General features: G+C 41.8%; 1 long non-coding RNA gene across 2 annotated transcripts; it reads right to left on the bottom strand.

Moving 5' to 3' along the window:
• Nucleotides 1–1,401: 1,401 nt before the first annotated feature.
• On the bottom strand, nucleotides 1,402–12,452 carry LOC122547680. Of its 2 annotated transcripts, none has more exons than XR_006311060.1 (4): nucleotides 12,373–12,452; nucleotides 12,227–12,266; nucleotides 10,674–10,849; nucleotides 1,402–2,037 (listed from the first exon to the last, which is right to left on the bottom strand). It is a non-coding gene; the product is annotated as an uncharacterized LOC122547680 (long non-coding RNA). The 2 variants fall into 2 exon arrangements; XR_006311061.1 differs by lacking the exon at nucleotides 1,402–2,037 and adding an exon at nucleotides 3,454–3,537.
• Nucleotides 12,453–12,864: the final 412 nt, after the last annotated feature.

Genomic DNA, 12,864 nt, shown 5'->3' with positions numbered 1-12,864 from the left:
GAAAAACCAGGACAGCATCCAGGTTTGGGCTGACAAGTGGCAAGTAACAGTCATGCCTCGTTAACTATCAATGGCCATCTCCAATGAAAAAGAATCTAACCACTGCCCCTTGACATTCAATTGCATGTTATCTCTTAGTCCCCATTATCAACATCCTGGGGTTACCATTGAGAAGAAACTGAACTGGACTAACTCTATAAATACTGTGGCTACAAGAGCAGGTTAGAGGCTGAGATTTATGGAGCGAGTAACCCACACCCTGACTCCACTATCCCTAAAGTACAAATCAAGATTGTGACATAATCTGCCCCACTTGCCTGGGTGAATATAGGTCCAATAACACTCAGGAAGCTTGACACCATCCAGGACACAACAGCCTGCTTGATTAGCACAATCCACAAACATCCACCTCCTCCACCAACACTCAGCAGCAGCAGCAGTGTGTAATATCTACAAATGCACTGCAGAAGTTCAGCAAGGAACGTTAGGTAGCACATTCCAGACTAATGACCGCTTCCATAATAAAAGGACCAGGGCAGCACGTACATGGGAACACCACCACCTGCAAGTTCCCCTCCAAGTCACTCACCATCCTCACTTGGAAATATCTTGCTGTTTCTCCAGTGTCGGAGGGTCAAAATCCTGGAATTCCCTCCCCAAGAGCAGTGTGTGTCTACCTACAACCCATGGTCTGCATTGGTTCAACAAGGCAGCAAGAAGGCAACTAGGGAGGGGCAATAAATGCTGGCTGAGCCGGTGATGCCCACATCCAATGGTTCAACAAGAAAAGAATAACTTTGGGCTGCAGGGGTCAAGGTCTGTGAAAGTTACAGTGGACTTGATTGTCAAGATTAATGGTGTAGTATTGCCACTAACACTAAATTTAAGTCTGTCCTGCCAAAATAAAGCCTTTTTTTTCGGGTGCAAGTTAGGTCTTGATTATTAAAACCAATTCTGGGCCTTCATATGGTCTTAGCTGATGCTGCCAGCAGTGCCCCGCGCTCCAGCACCTATTAGTTTACAGCTGCTGTGTGGATATTTTGGAATTTTGAATAATTAATACTATTGAAAGGAGAACTCTTCCTGCCTTACATGTAATATCGAAATTTCTTTCATGAGCTGAATCACCTAGAAAGTCATACAACATGAACTGTTTTGAAAGGCATTCTACAAAACTGTGATATTGATCATGACAAAATACAGCTAGGTGCCATTAACAACATAATAGAACACTCCTTTTCTAATTACCTGCAGAAAAGTGGATTCCCATGTTACAAACCTCATGGGGCTCAGTCAGCATTCTGAAGCACATAGCTCCTCACAGGCGGTGAAATTAAACACATCTTACAATACTTAAAGAAATAACCTAGTGCCTCAATAGTTTTTCATAGTCTCATTTATTTTAATAACTGTCTCATTATTATGAATAGTGGAGCTTTCCAGTGCTAAATTAGAATAATGAGAGCACAAATTAAAATGTCAGTTTGTCAGCTCCAGAGATACATTCAATAGAAATAAAAATAAATCTTTCAGATTAAAGTCCAAAATTTAACTCTCTGTAATCCAGGTGAGATTATATTTGGCTGCTGGACTTTGTGTATTGAAGTGTGCATGAAAATGCCACCTGGGAACTGCTGAGACAGATTGTCTGAATGCAAGAACAATGCAATGAAGGGTTTCAGCCCTCTTGCTCTTCACCAGTTGTATGCAGTCCAGCTGTATTTACTCCCTGCCCATCCCCGGAGTTGGCGCAGTCAAAAAATAAATTGTACCATCATAGCATCTGAAATAGCTTGAAGCCTAATTACAATGTGCAGTACAGGAAACAGGCTTCCTACTGCTGACTGCATCGGATGGACCTTGGAGACACCAGGTTTCATTACAGACGGTGCAGCCCGGAGCCAAGTCTATTGCTTAACAGATGATGAGAAGCAGAGCAGAAAGTATTCAAACAGTGTCATTTTCTTCCTGCTTCTGTGTAGGATGTTCTTAAACCTTACTCAATTTCAGATAGTCTGGTGGCGATAGCACAATATCCTGTGAAAAGAAATAAAAAGCAAAAAAATTTATTATCTTCTTAAATGTGTATGCTTATCTCTTCTGATTTTTCCACTTCAATTATTATCTTAAGCAGGAGTGCAGGAAACGATGAGGCCATATTTAGCAATACATGCGTTGGGCAGGTCCCTGAAATATAATCAAGAGGGTGGGATGGAACTTCCAGGACCAGAGTTGACATGTATTTGTAGAGCATCCGGTGGGTTTCCTGAGCCTTGTAGGTAGTAAAAGAAAGCAGTATTTGGAAGCCAGAATGTTTTATGCAGGAAGTCATTTGGCTTTGAATATGGATATTTTATGAGCTTTAGAGACCAAAAAAGCTCAGTGGCGATGGCGACACAAGTGAGTCATACGTTAGATTTACTTCTCCAGTGATTGCATTGCAGTCTGGTGGGGCTGATACAAAACCTTCACACGGACAATCTAAAATCAGACAGCTTTTATATACTGCAACAATTCTCCAATTGCTTCTCTATAATACAGGTATTGAAACAATGATTCAAATTTGCTTCAGGCATAAGTACCTTTATATGGCCCTCATAATCCTTTCTTCTCAGTCATCTGCTTTAAAAAAAACTCTAATGTCCAGATCAGAAGGTATTGAAAATTACAAACCTCTTGTTGGAAATAGAGATAAGGAAAAGTAGTTGAGAAACCCACTAACACAGGCATGCATGCATTCACTCTGTTTTGAAAGTGCAACACCCTTCAAGTTTGCTGAAACTCCTCCATAGTTGTTTAGGACCCATACTAGAAATATTTAAATACAATGAGTCCTTTTAACAAGTGTTCCAGCCTGTTGTTATCTCAATTAACTCAAGAATAAGTTGTAGATACTAGACAGTGAGGTCTGCAGAGAGAGAGAGGGGGAGAACTTCTTCAAGGTAGGCATCCTTGGAAGAAGAACAGTAGATACTAGACAGCTGGGTGGTAGTAGTAATATCACTGGCCTTGTAATTCAATGCTGCAGGTGAATGCACGAGGTACATGGGTTCGATTCCCACGTCAGCAGCTCATGGAATTTAAATTCAATTATAAATCCGGGATTCAAAGCTCATCTATCATCAATTATCACCTAGTTTTCTAGGAAATCTGGTGTCCTTATTTGATCTGGCCAAGTTACTTCAGAACCACAGCAACATAGTTAATTTTTAAATGCCATCTGAAATCACTGAGCAAGCCATTTAGTTTAAAAAGCAATTATGGGACTAGTTAGCAAATGCTGGCCTTGTCAGCGATGCACAAATCCCATGAAAAATTAAACATGAACATTTAGTTTCTTCGAGTTTGACGTGTCTACATGGTCTAATTGAGCTCCTCGTCCACACCCCTGTCTTAGGGTGTTGACCCCTCAAAGTCATTATTGTGAAGTTTTGGAGTTGGTACTGGCCTACTTAAGGCTGAAGTGACACTGCATCTTCAGTTTCAGTGACTTCCTCTTTCTCTTTTCCTATTAATGATTCAGGACATCATCATAACCTGGAAAGAAGGAAAGGAAAATGTTCAGAAAAGAATGGAAAAGAATCAAACAAGACTAAAGATTGTAGCATTTTTTTAAAAATAGAATGTTTCTTTAATTGCCAGCTTCATGTATTTGTTGAAAGTAGCTATTTTTTTGATTAATGAAACTCCAAAAACTAAGATTTCAAGTTTCCCAGACCAGAATATTGAGAGCTCACTGGTTATAACCTTTAAATTATAGGATGGAGGTAAAGTTTAATGGTGTCTCCTCTTCCTCAGGCCTTTAAACAGCTGAAAAGAAGAGTAAGTTTCTCTCAGTTTTCAACCAATAAAAAGGTTACATCTTCAGATCTTGTTTATGTTACTGTGGTAGACTAGGGCCAGTGATTATCCTCTGCTGCTGTTTGATTCCTATCCTGTTTACTTTGGCTAACCATAGATTATATTCCTCATCCTGATTCAAGTCCAGCCTCGGGCGACTGTCTGTGTGGAGTTTGCAGATTCTCCCCGTGTCTGCGTGGGTTTCCTGCGGGTGTTCCAGTTTCCTCCCACAGTCCAAAAATGTGTAGCTTAGGTGGATTGACCATGGGAATTGCAGGGTCACAGGGATAGGGTGGGGGAGTGGATCTGGGTGGGATGCTCTTCAGAAGGGTGGTGTGAACTTGATGGGCTGAATGGCCTGCTTCCACACTGTGGGGATTCTGTGGTTATGCACCACAATCCAACAGTTACGTTTTGCAGATTTTCAAGAACAATTGAGTGAAAAACCAATTCAACTGTGTTCCATTTTCCATGAATGCCTTTTTCATTACTTCACACTTAGAACTAAAGAGCTGAATTTTACAAGCTGCCTCAGTCCAGACCACGTGCATTTCATAAATTGGGAGATGAGGTGTGGGGAGCAGGTTAATCCTACCACTGATTCTCACTGCTGTCCCACAGTAAGAAGGCATTGGGGGCAATGTCAATTGCTGTCAGTCAAGGCCTGTGTTCCCCCCCCTCCCCACCCCATCTCAGGAGCAATCCTGCCTTCAGTTGCTGCCAGCCTGTCTAATATCCAGCATTTCTAACCCAACTGCACCAGATTAGATTTAGATTTAGATTTAGATTTTTAGATTACATTACAGTGTGGAAACAGGCCCTTCGGCCCAACAAGTCCACACCGACCCGCCGAAGCGCAACCCACCCATACCCCTACATTTACCCCTTACCTTACACTACAGGCAATTTAGTATGGCCAATTCACCTGACCTGCACATCTTTGGACTGTGAGAGGAAACCGGAGCACCCGGAGGAAACCCACGCAGACACGGGGAGAATGTGCAAATTCCACACAGTCAGTCGCCTGAGGCGGGAATTGAACCCGGGTCTCTGGCGCTGTGAGGCAGCAGTACTAACCACTGGGCCACCGTGCCGCCCACTAGCTGCCAATGTTGACACTATAAGCATCCCTATCATTGCCAATGAGCCCAGCTAGCTCCAGGATCAGGGGTTTCAGCAGGGGACATGAGTTGGGTGAGGGGGTGAAGGTCTAGCTTTGAGACACCCTGAGAGGAGGGTTAAACAGGGTAGGAATTACCTTTTCCATAGTCTGCCCAATGGATCCATTGGGAGGTTCCAGCTACACTTTCTTTGCCCAACACCAGCCCAGGGAATACCAGTATAACTGGGATGAGGCCGTTAAGTGGTCATTAATTGATCTTTAATAGACTTGAGGACATACTGGCTGCTAAATACCTCCACAACCCCAGTAAAATTCCAAAAAAGGTCACCCATGTGGATTAATGGGTGACAGGAAGGCCACTTGCTCAACGTTGAAAACTCCTCCTGCCTCAAATCTACCAGTAGAGGAGTATACAGGCCAACCCATTGAATGTTTCAGCCCATTCATGTCAACAAATTTTCAGATTATGTTTGCTCTGAAGACAGAGCTAAAAACAAAATGAGGTCAACTTTGACTCCCAGGTAGGTTTACAAGAATGATACCTGGACTTCAGGAGTTAAGTTATGAGGAGAGATTATACAAATTCACCCTGTTTTCTCTAGAATTTAGAAGGTTAAGGGGTGATCAAAGTCATCAAGTTCTTAGCAGGAATAGACAAGATAGATAAAAATAAACTATTTCCACTGACTAGGAGGTTCTAGAATTAGGAACATAGTCTGAGAATTAGGGCCAGACAGTTCAGGAGAGATATGAAGAAGCACTTCCACACACAAAGGATGATCATGGTTGGGAACTCTCTTCCACAACTGGCAGCGGATGCTGTATCACTTGTTAATTGTAAATCTGAGATTTTGTTTTGTTTAGCTAAGTTATTAAGGGATATGGGCCAACGACAGGTATGTGGAGTTAGAACACAAATTAGTCATGACCTCATTGCACTCACCTGATAAAGGAGCGTCGCTCCGAAAGCTAGTGCTTCCAATTAAACCTGTTGGACTATAATCTGGTGTTGTGTGATTTTTAAATTTGTACACCCCAGTCCAACACCGACATCTCCAAATCAAGAAATTCAAGAACTTCTCCGTTTAGAATCAGAGAGTCATAGAGATGTACAGCACAGAAACAATCCCTTTAGTCCAACTCAGATATGCTGACCAGATATCCCAAACTAATCTAGTCTGATTTGCCAGCATTTGGCCCATATCCCTCCAAGCCCTTCTCATTCATGTACCTATCCAATTACAACTGTTGTAATTATACCAGCCTCCACCATTTGATCTGGCAGTTTATTTCCATACATGTACCACCCTCTGCATGAAAACGTTGCCCCTTAGGTATCTTTTATCTTTCCCCTCTCACCCTAAACCTATGCTCCTTAGTTTTGGACTCCCACATCCTGGGGAAACGTCCTTGACTATTCACCCTATTCATACCTCTCATTATTTTATAAACTTCTATAAGGTCACCCCTCAGCCTGTGACATTTCAGGGAAACTAGCCCTAGCCTATTCAGCCTCTCCCTGTAGCACAAACCCTCCAACCCGAACAACAACCTTGTAAATTGTTTCTGAACCCTTTCAAGTTCAAGAATTCTCATATATTAGAGTTGATCTTGCTCTGCTGCTGTGACAAACTCATCTGCATTCTGTTCTATTACCCTGATATACTTATGTAAGGGTTGATTTATCTGGTTAGCAAGCAAAGCAATACTTTTCACAGTATCTCGGTACATGTGACAATAATAAATCAAATCAAAAGTATCAATTGGAGTGACAACCACATAATCCATTTGAAATGAATTTGTAAATCAATATTGAGGAAGGGTCGCTCGACTGGAAACATTGACTCTGATCTGTCTCCACAAATGCTGCCAGATCTGCTGAGCTTTTCCAGTAATTTCTGTTTTTTTTAGATTAGATTAGATTAGATTACAGTGTGGAAACAGGCCCTTCGGCCCAACAAGTCCACACCGACCCGCCGAAGCGCAACCCACCCATACCCCTACATTTACCCCTTACCTAACACTACGGGCAATTTAGCATGGCCAATTCACCTGACCCTGCACATCTTTTGGACTGTGGGAGGAAACCGGAGCACCCGGAGGAAACCCACGCAGACACGGGGAGAACGTGCAAACTCCACACAGTCAGTCGCCTGAGGCGGCTCTCATCGACATCATCTGCAGTTCTTTTGGTTTCAATTCACAATGTATTCAGTATCAAGAGATGTTTGAAGACACTGGATACTGAAAAGGCTATGGGCACCAACAACATTCTGACAATAATACTGAATATATGTGCTCCAGAATAAGCTACGCCCATAGCCAAACTGGTCCAGTCCAGTTAAAACATTGGTATCTACCCAACAATGTGGAAGATTGCTCAGGTATGACCAGTATGGCTCAAACTTTGGTGTGAGAGGAACGGGTTCGGATTCATGGGACATTGGCACGAGTACTAGGGAAGGAGGGAGCTGTTCCAATGGGAATAACTCCACCTGAACTCATGCTGGAGAAAGTGAGGACTGCAAATGCTGGAGATCAGAGTTGAGAATGTGGTGCTGGAAAAACACAGCAGGTCAGGCAGCATCTGATCATATACTTATGAAGGACTTCCTGATGAAGGGTTCTTGTCCGAAACGTCGATTCTCCTGCTCCTCAGATGCTGCCTGGCCTGCTGTGCTTTTCCAGCACCACACCCTTGACTCTGAACCAGAGTCCTGGCAAAACACACAAAAAGGGCTGTGGATAAGGCATTAAACTAAATAATGGGGTCGGGGGAGGTGGAGGTTCAGTTGCCTGGAAAGTTAGGGAAACACTTAAAGGAGGGGAGGGATCAGCAGAGGTTATTAAAATTTGTAGAACATGTAATCGGAAAGGGAGAATGGAAAGGGTCAGGATCAAGATAGGTGCTGTTACAATCATAACAGGAAAATATGCAGGTGGACTAGGAAAATCAGGTTGGTAGCAGATCTCAAGAAAATGAAATTGTGGAATATCAACAAGATGTTTTTTTGGAGCAGCTTGTGGTAGAGTCCATTAGGGAACAAGCAGTTCTGGATTTGGAGATGTGTAATGAGGCAGACTTTATTCGAGAACTTAAGGTGAAAGAACCCATAGGGGGCAGTGACCACAATATGATAGAATTCACTTTGCAGTTTGAGAGGAAGAAGCTGTAATCAGCTGTAATGGTGTCATGATTGAGTAAAGGTAACTACAAAGACATGAGGGAGGAGCTGGCCGGAATTAATTGGAAGGTGAGCCGAGCAGGGAAGACAGTGCAACAGTAATGGCGGGTGTTTCTGGGGGTAATTCAGGAGGTACCAGTAGAAATTCATCCCAAAGAAGAAGAAACATATTGAGGGCAGGAAAAGCCAATGGTGGCTGATGAGGGAAATCAGGAATAACAAAAAAGTCAAAAGGACAAGTATACAATATGGCAAAGATTAATAGGAGCCAAAGGATTGAGAAACTTTTAAAATCCAGAAGAGAATAAATAGAAAACCAATAATGGGGGAAAAGGTAATATGAGAGTAAGCTAGCTAGTAATATGAAAGAAGATTGCCAGAGGTTTTTTGAAATAGCTAAAAGGTAAGAGAGAGGTAAGACTGGACATTGGACCACTGGAAAATGAGATCGCAGAAGTCGTAATGGGGAGCAAAGAAATGATAGAGGAACTGAATATTTGCTTTGCATGAGCTTTCACAGTGGAAGACACCAGCAGCATTCCAGAACTTCGAGAGAGTCAGGGGGCAGAGGTGAGGGGAGTGTCCATTATTAAGGTGAAAGTGCTGAAACGTCTGAAGGTGAATAAATCACTCAGACTTGATAGACTTCACCCCAGAATTCTAAAGGAGATAGCTGTGGAGATTGTAGAGGCATTGGTAGTGATCTTTCATGAATCACTGACGTCAGGGAGGGTTCCAGAGATTTAGAAAATTGCTAACATAACACCTTGTTTAAGAAGGGAGAGAGGCACAAGGCAGGAAAATGTAATCCAATTAGCTCAACCTCAGTCATTGGTAAGATTTTAATGTCCATTATTAAGGATGAGATTGCGGATTACTTGGAAGTGTTTGGTAAAATAGGGCTGAGTCCACATAGCTTCATCAAGGGGAGGTAATAAGCGAAAGAGACAAAGGAAAGCCAATGGATGTGTCCTATTTGGATTTTCAAAAAGCTTTTGATAAGGTGCCACACAGTAGGCTGCAAAACAAGACAAGAGCTATGGTGTGAAGGACAAGGATTGACTGACTAGCAGAACATAGACAGTAAGGATAAAGGGATCTTCATTGGATGATAGCTGATGACAACTTCCACAGGGGTTCATATTGGGACCACAACTATTCACATTATTTACTAACAATCAGGATGAAAGAACTGAGAGCTTTGTTGCTAAGTTTGCAGATGACCGAAGGACAGGTAGAGAGACAGGTCATGCTGAGGAAGCAGGCAGGCTGCAGAAAGACCATGACAGGCTAGGAGAGTGGGCAGAAAATTGGCAGATTGAATACATGTGGAAAGTGTGAGGTTATGAATAATGGAAGAATAATGGTATAGATTATTTTCCAAATGGAGGGATCTCAAAATCTGAAGCATAAAGGAACTTGGGAGTCCTGGTTCAGGATTCTGTTAAGGTTAATATGCAACTTCAGTTGGCAGTTAGGAAGGCAAATGCAATTTTACCATTCATTTCTAGAGGACCAGAAAACAAGAGCAGGAATGTACTGCTGAGGCTGTATAAGGCTCTGTGTCAGACCACATTTGGAATATGTGAGCAGACTGGGCTCTGTATCCAAGGAAGGTTAGGAGAAAGTGAGGACTGCAGATGCTGGAGATCAGAGCTGAAAAATGTGTTGCTGGAAAAGTGCAGCAGGTCAGGCAGCATCCAAGGAGCAGGAGAATCGACGTTTCGGGCTTATGCCCGAAACGTCGATTCTCCTGATCTAAGGAAGGTTATGCTGGCATTGCAGGGAATCCAGAGAAGATTTACAAGAATGACCCTGCAGATGAAGGGCTTGTCATATGAGGAGCAGTTGTAGACTGTGGGCCTGTACGTGATACAGTTTAGAAGGATGAGGAGGCAATCTAATTGAAACGTAGAGAATATTGAGAGGCCTGGATAGAGTGGAGATGGAAACGGTGTTTCCACTAGTAGGAGAGACTATGACCCAAGGTCACAGCCACAGATTGGAGTTACTTACATTTAGAACAGAGATATGAAGGCATTTCTTCAGCCAGAGATTGGTGAATCTTTCTAATTCATTGTTGCAGTGAGCTGTGGAGGCCACATCATTGAGTGTATTTAGGATAATGACAGTCAGGTACTTGATTGGTAAGGGAATCAAGAGGTAGGGGAGAAAGCAGGAGAATAGGGTTAAGAAACATAGCAGCTATGATCATAAAGTGTCGTAGACAGATGAGCCAAATCTCCTAATTCTGTTCTGGCAGATGAGAGGCGAATTTATAGATGCTGGTATAGGTTAATGGTAGAGAAAATTACTTTAAACTAAATTGTGAGTGTAGGAAGGCTCAAAACATAAACTAGAGCACAGGTTCCAACTCGTAAAAAGGAAATTTATGAATCTTCTACAGAATGAGTAATCAATACTGGCATAGTGGAGACAAAACTCCGGAATATCGTAAGAAACAAATGGATGCCATTATGATGGAACTGATCATTGTTGATGGATGAACCTTCTATTTAACTTACTGCTGAATTTCCACAAAGGCCCAGTCTCTCTCTACAACGTGTGTGGGTGAAGCTCTGAGGGAAACATGAGGGCAGGATATCTTCTGAGGTAAATCAGGTCCTTGTAATCTTGTAACATCCCGCTGTTCTCCAGGTATGAACATATTCCAATGAAAAGTTCTTTTTGCTGGTTAAAACTAAATGAGACATAATTTCAGTTCGGAGGCTATGACACGAAAAAAATGCCACTTACTTAGTTTACAAAGACAATCCCTCAGGACATGTTCCATGAACCTGCCTGACTGCTTTGTTTCAATTAACACCATTTGTTTTTTATTAACTTGAAATTAAAGGCACACATGATAAAGCATGCTTTACTTGAAGCTTAGTTTTTGCTTCACCAGAAACTTAATTTTCTTAAAATAACTTCCCATGAATATCATTAGAAATCTCTGATATGTCTTATAGAAGCATTGACCTGTCTTTGTAAAACAAACAATTAAATCTACTCAATAGCACTAAATGCATACATGTATATATACACACACAATTACTGGCTACCCCAAAGCACTTTACAGCTAATTAAGTGCTTTTTTAGTCATTGTTGTAATTTTTTATTCCTTTATTCGTTCATGAGATGTGGATCTTGCTGGCTACAAAGCCCTAATTGCTCTGGAGAAACAGTGGGCTGTGTTCTTGAATGCTATAGTTCTTGGGATATAGAGATATCCACAATACCTTTAGAAGGGGATCCACAATTTTGACCAATGACAGGGAAGGAACAGTGGTGAAATTGGGGAGATGTGTGACTTAGAGGTGAACTTGCAGGTATGTGATGTTTCCACACATCTGCTGTTCTTGTCCTTCTCAATGAGTAGACATTGAGAGTTTGGGAGGTGTGATCGAAGGATCTTGCTGAGTCACTACAGGTACTGCTTATAGATTGCCCACATTGCTGTCATTGTGTGTTGGTGTTTAAGGAAGTGAACATTGCACAATCTGGACTGGTACCATTCAAAATCAAGCTGCTTTGTCTTGGATGCTGTCAAGGTCCTTGAGTATTGTTAGAGTTGCACTCATTGAAAAAAATGGGGAATATTCCATCACTTTCACAACTTGCACCGTGTAGTTGGTGGACAGGTTTTGGAGATTTTGAGGGGAGTTCCCCTCTTCAGGTTCCTAGCTTGTGGCCTGCTATTATAGCCACTGTGTTTATATGGCTAGACCAGTTCAGTTTCTGGTCAGTGGTAACACACGCAGATTGTTGATAGTGGGACTATTATCATTGAATGTCAGGGGGTGAAGGCTAGATTCTCCCCTGTTGAAGATGATCATTGCCAGGCACTTATGTGGTGCAAATGTTACTTGTTGCTTGTCAGCCCAAATCTAGATATTGCCCCTATGAGAAATATTATCACTGGAGAAATGTGCAGAATTACTGGAAGGTAGGATAGCTACCAGACACTGGTCTAATGTTAACATAGTACAACTGTTGAAGGCAAAATTACAATTTTTCACAAACTCAGGGGTGCAACATGAAAAAAGCAGTTAATTCATTAATGTCTAGTACATACCTTCACTTTTATATCGACAAGCATATACCAGAATCAGAATCTGGAATGAAAAGAGTTAATTAGAGGAAGCTCTGTATAAATAAGTTAATGCAGCCCCATATGTAAAAACTTGAAAAAGGTAATAACAAAGGCAAATGTCATCATACTTCAAGTTGAGTCCTTAGGGGAAAAAAGAGAGGCCTTGTTCCCTAAACTGACGAGAGTGTGGTTCTGGATTTCAAATACCTTTCCGGGAAATAAGTACAGACCCGGCACCAGCTAGTCTCACTGAACAATAAGTGACGGATTCAGGGATGTAATAACTTTAAAAGTGGTTAACTCCTTAGGACAGCCCCTCCTTTTTGTTTCGAACCAGATGTTTGAGTAAAAAGACGAACTTTACACTTACATATTAGGTTCCCTGCTGCTTTTGTAACGAATGAACAGGAAATTTGTGCACATGAAGGGATGATGGTTTATAACAGTGACAAGGGAATGGATTTGAATACAATTTATTATGAAGTCACTGAAACAGTGCAGTCAATGCAAAGGGATTATTAACAAAAATAGTTGTATGCTGAAACACTCATAGATCGAGCCTCCTCAATGAAGAGAACAGATTAAGGTGACAAAAGGATACAAATCTGAAATACCCTGTA

Source organism: Chiloscyllium plagiosum, chromosome 3 (genome assembly GCF_004010195.1).
Source record: "Chiloscyllium plagiosum isolate BGI_BamShark_2017 chromosome 3, ASM401019v2, whole genome shotgun sequence".
Lineage (NCBI taxonomy): Eukaryota > Metazoa > Chordata > Chondrichthyes > Orectolobiformes > Hemiscylliidae > Chiloscyllium > Chiloscyllium plagiosum.
Note: the sequence above shows the minus strand (reverse complement) of the source record. Positions and strands in the feature narration are given on the sequence as shown.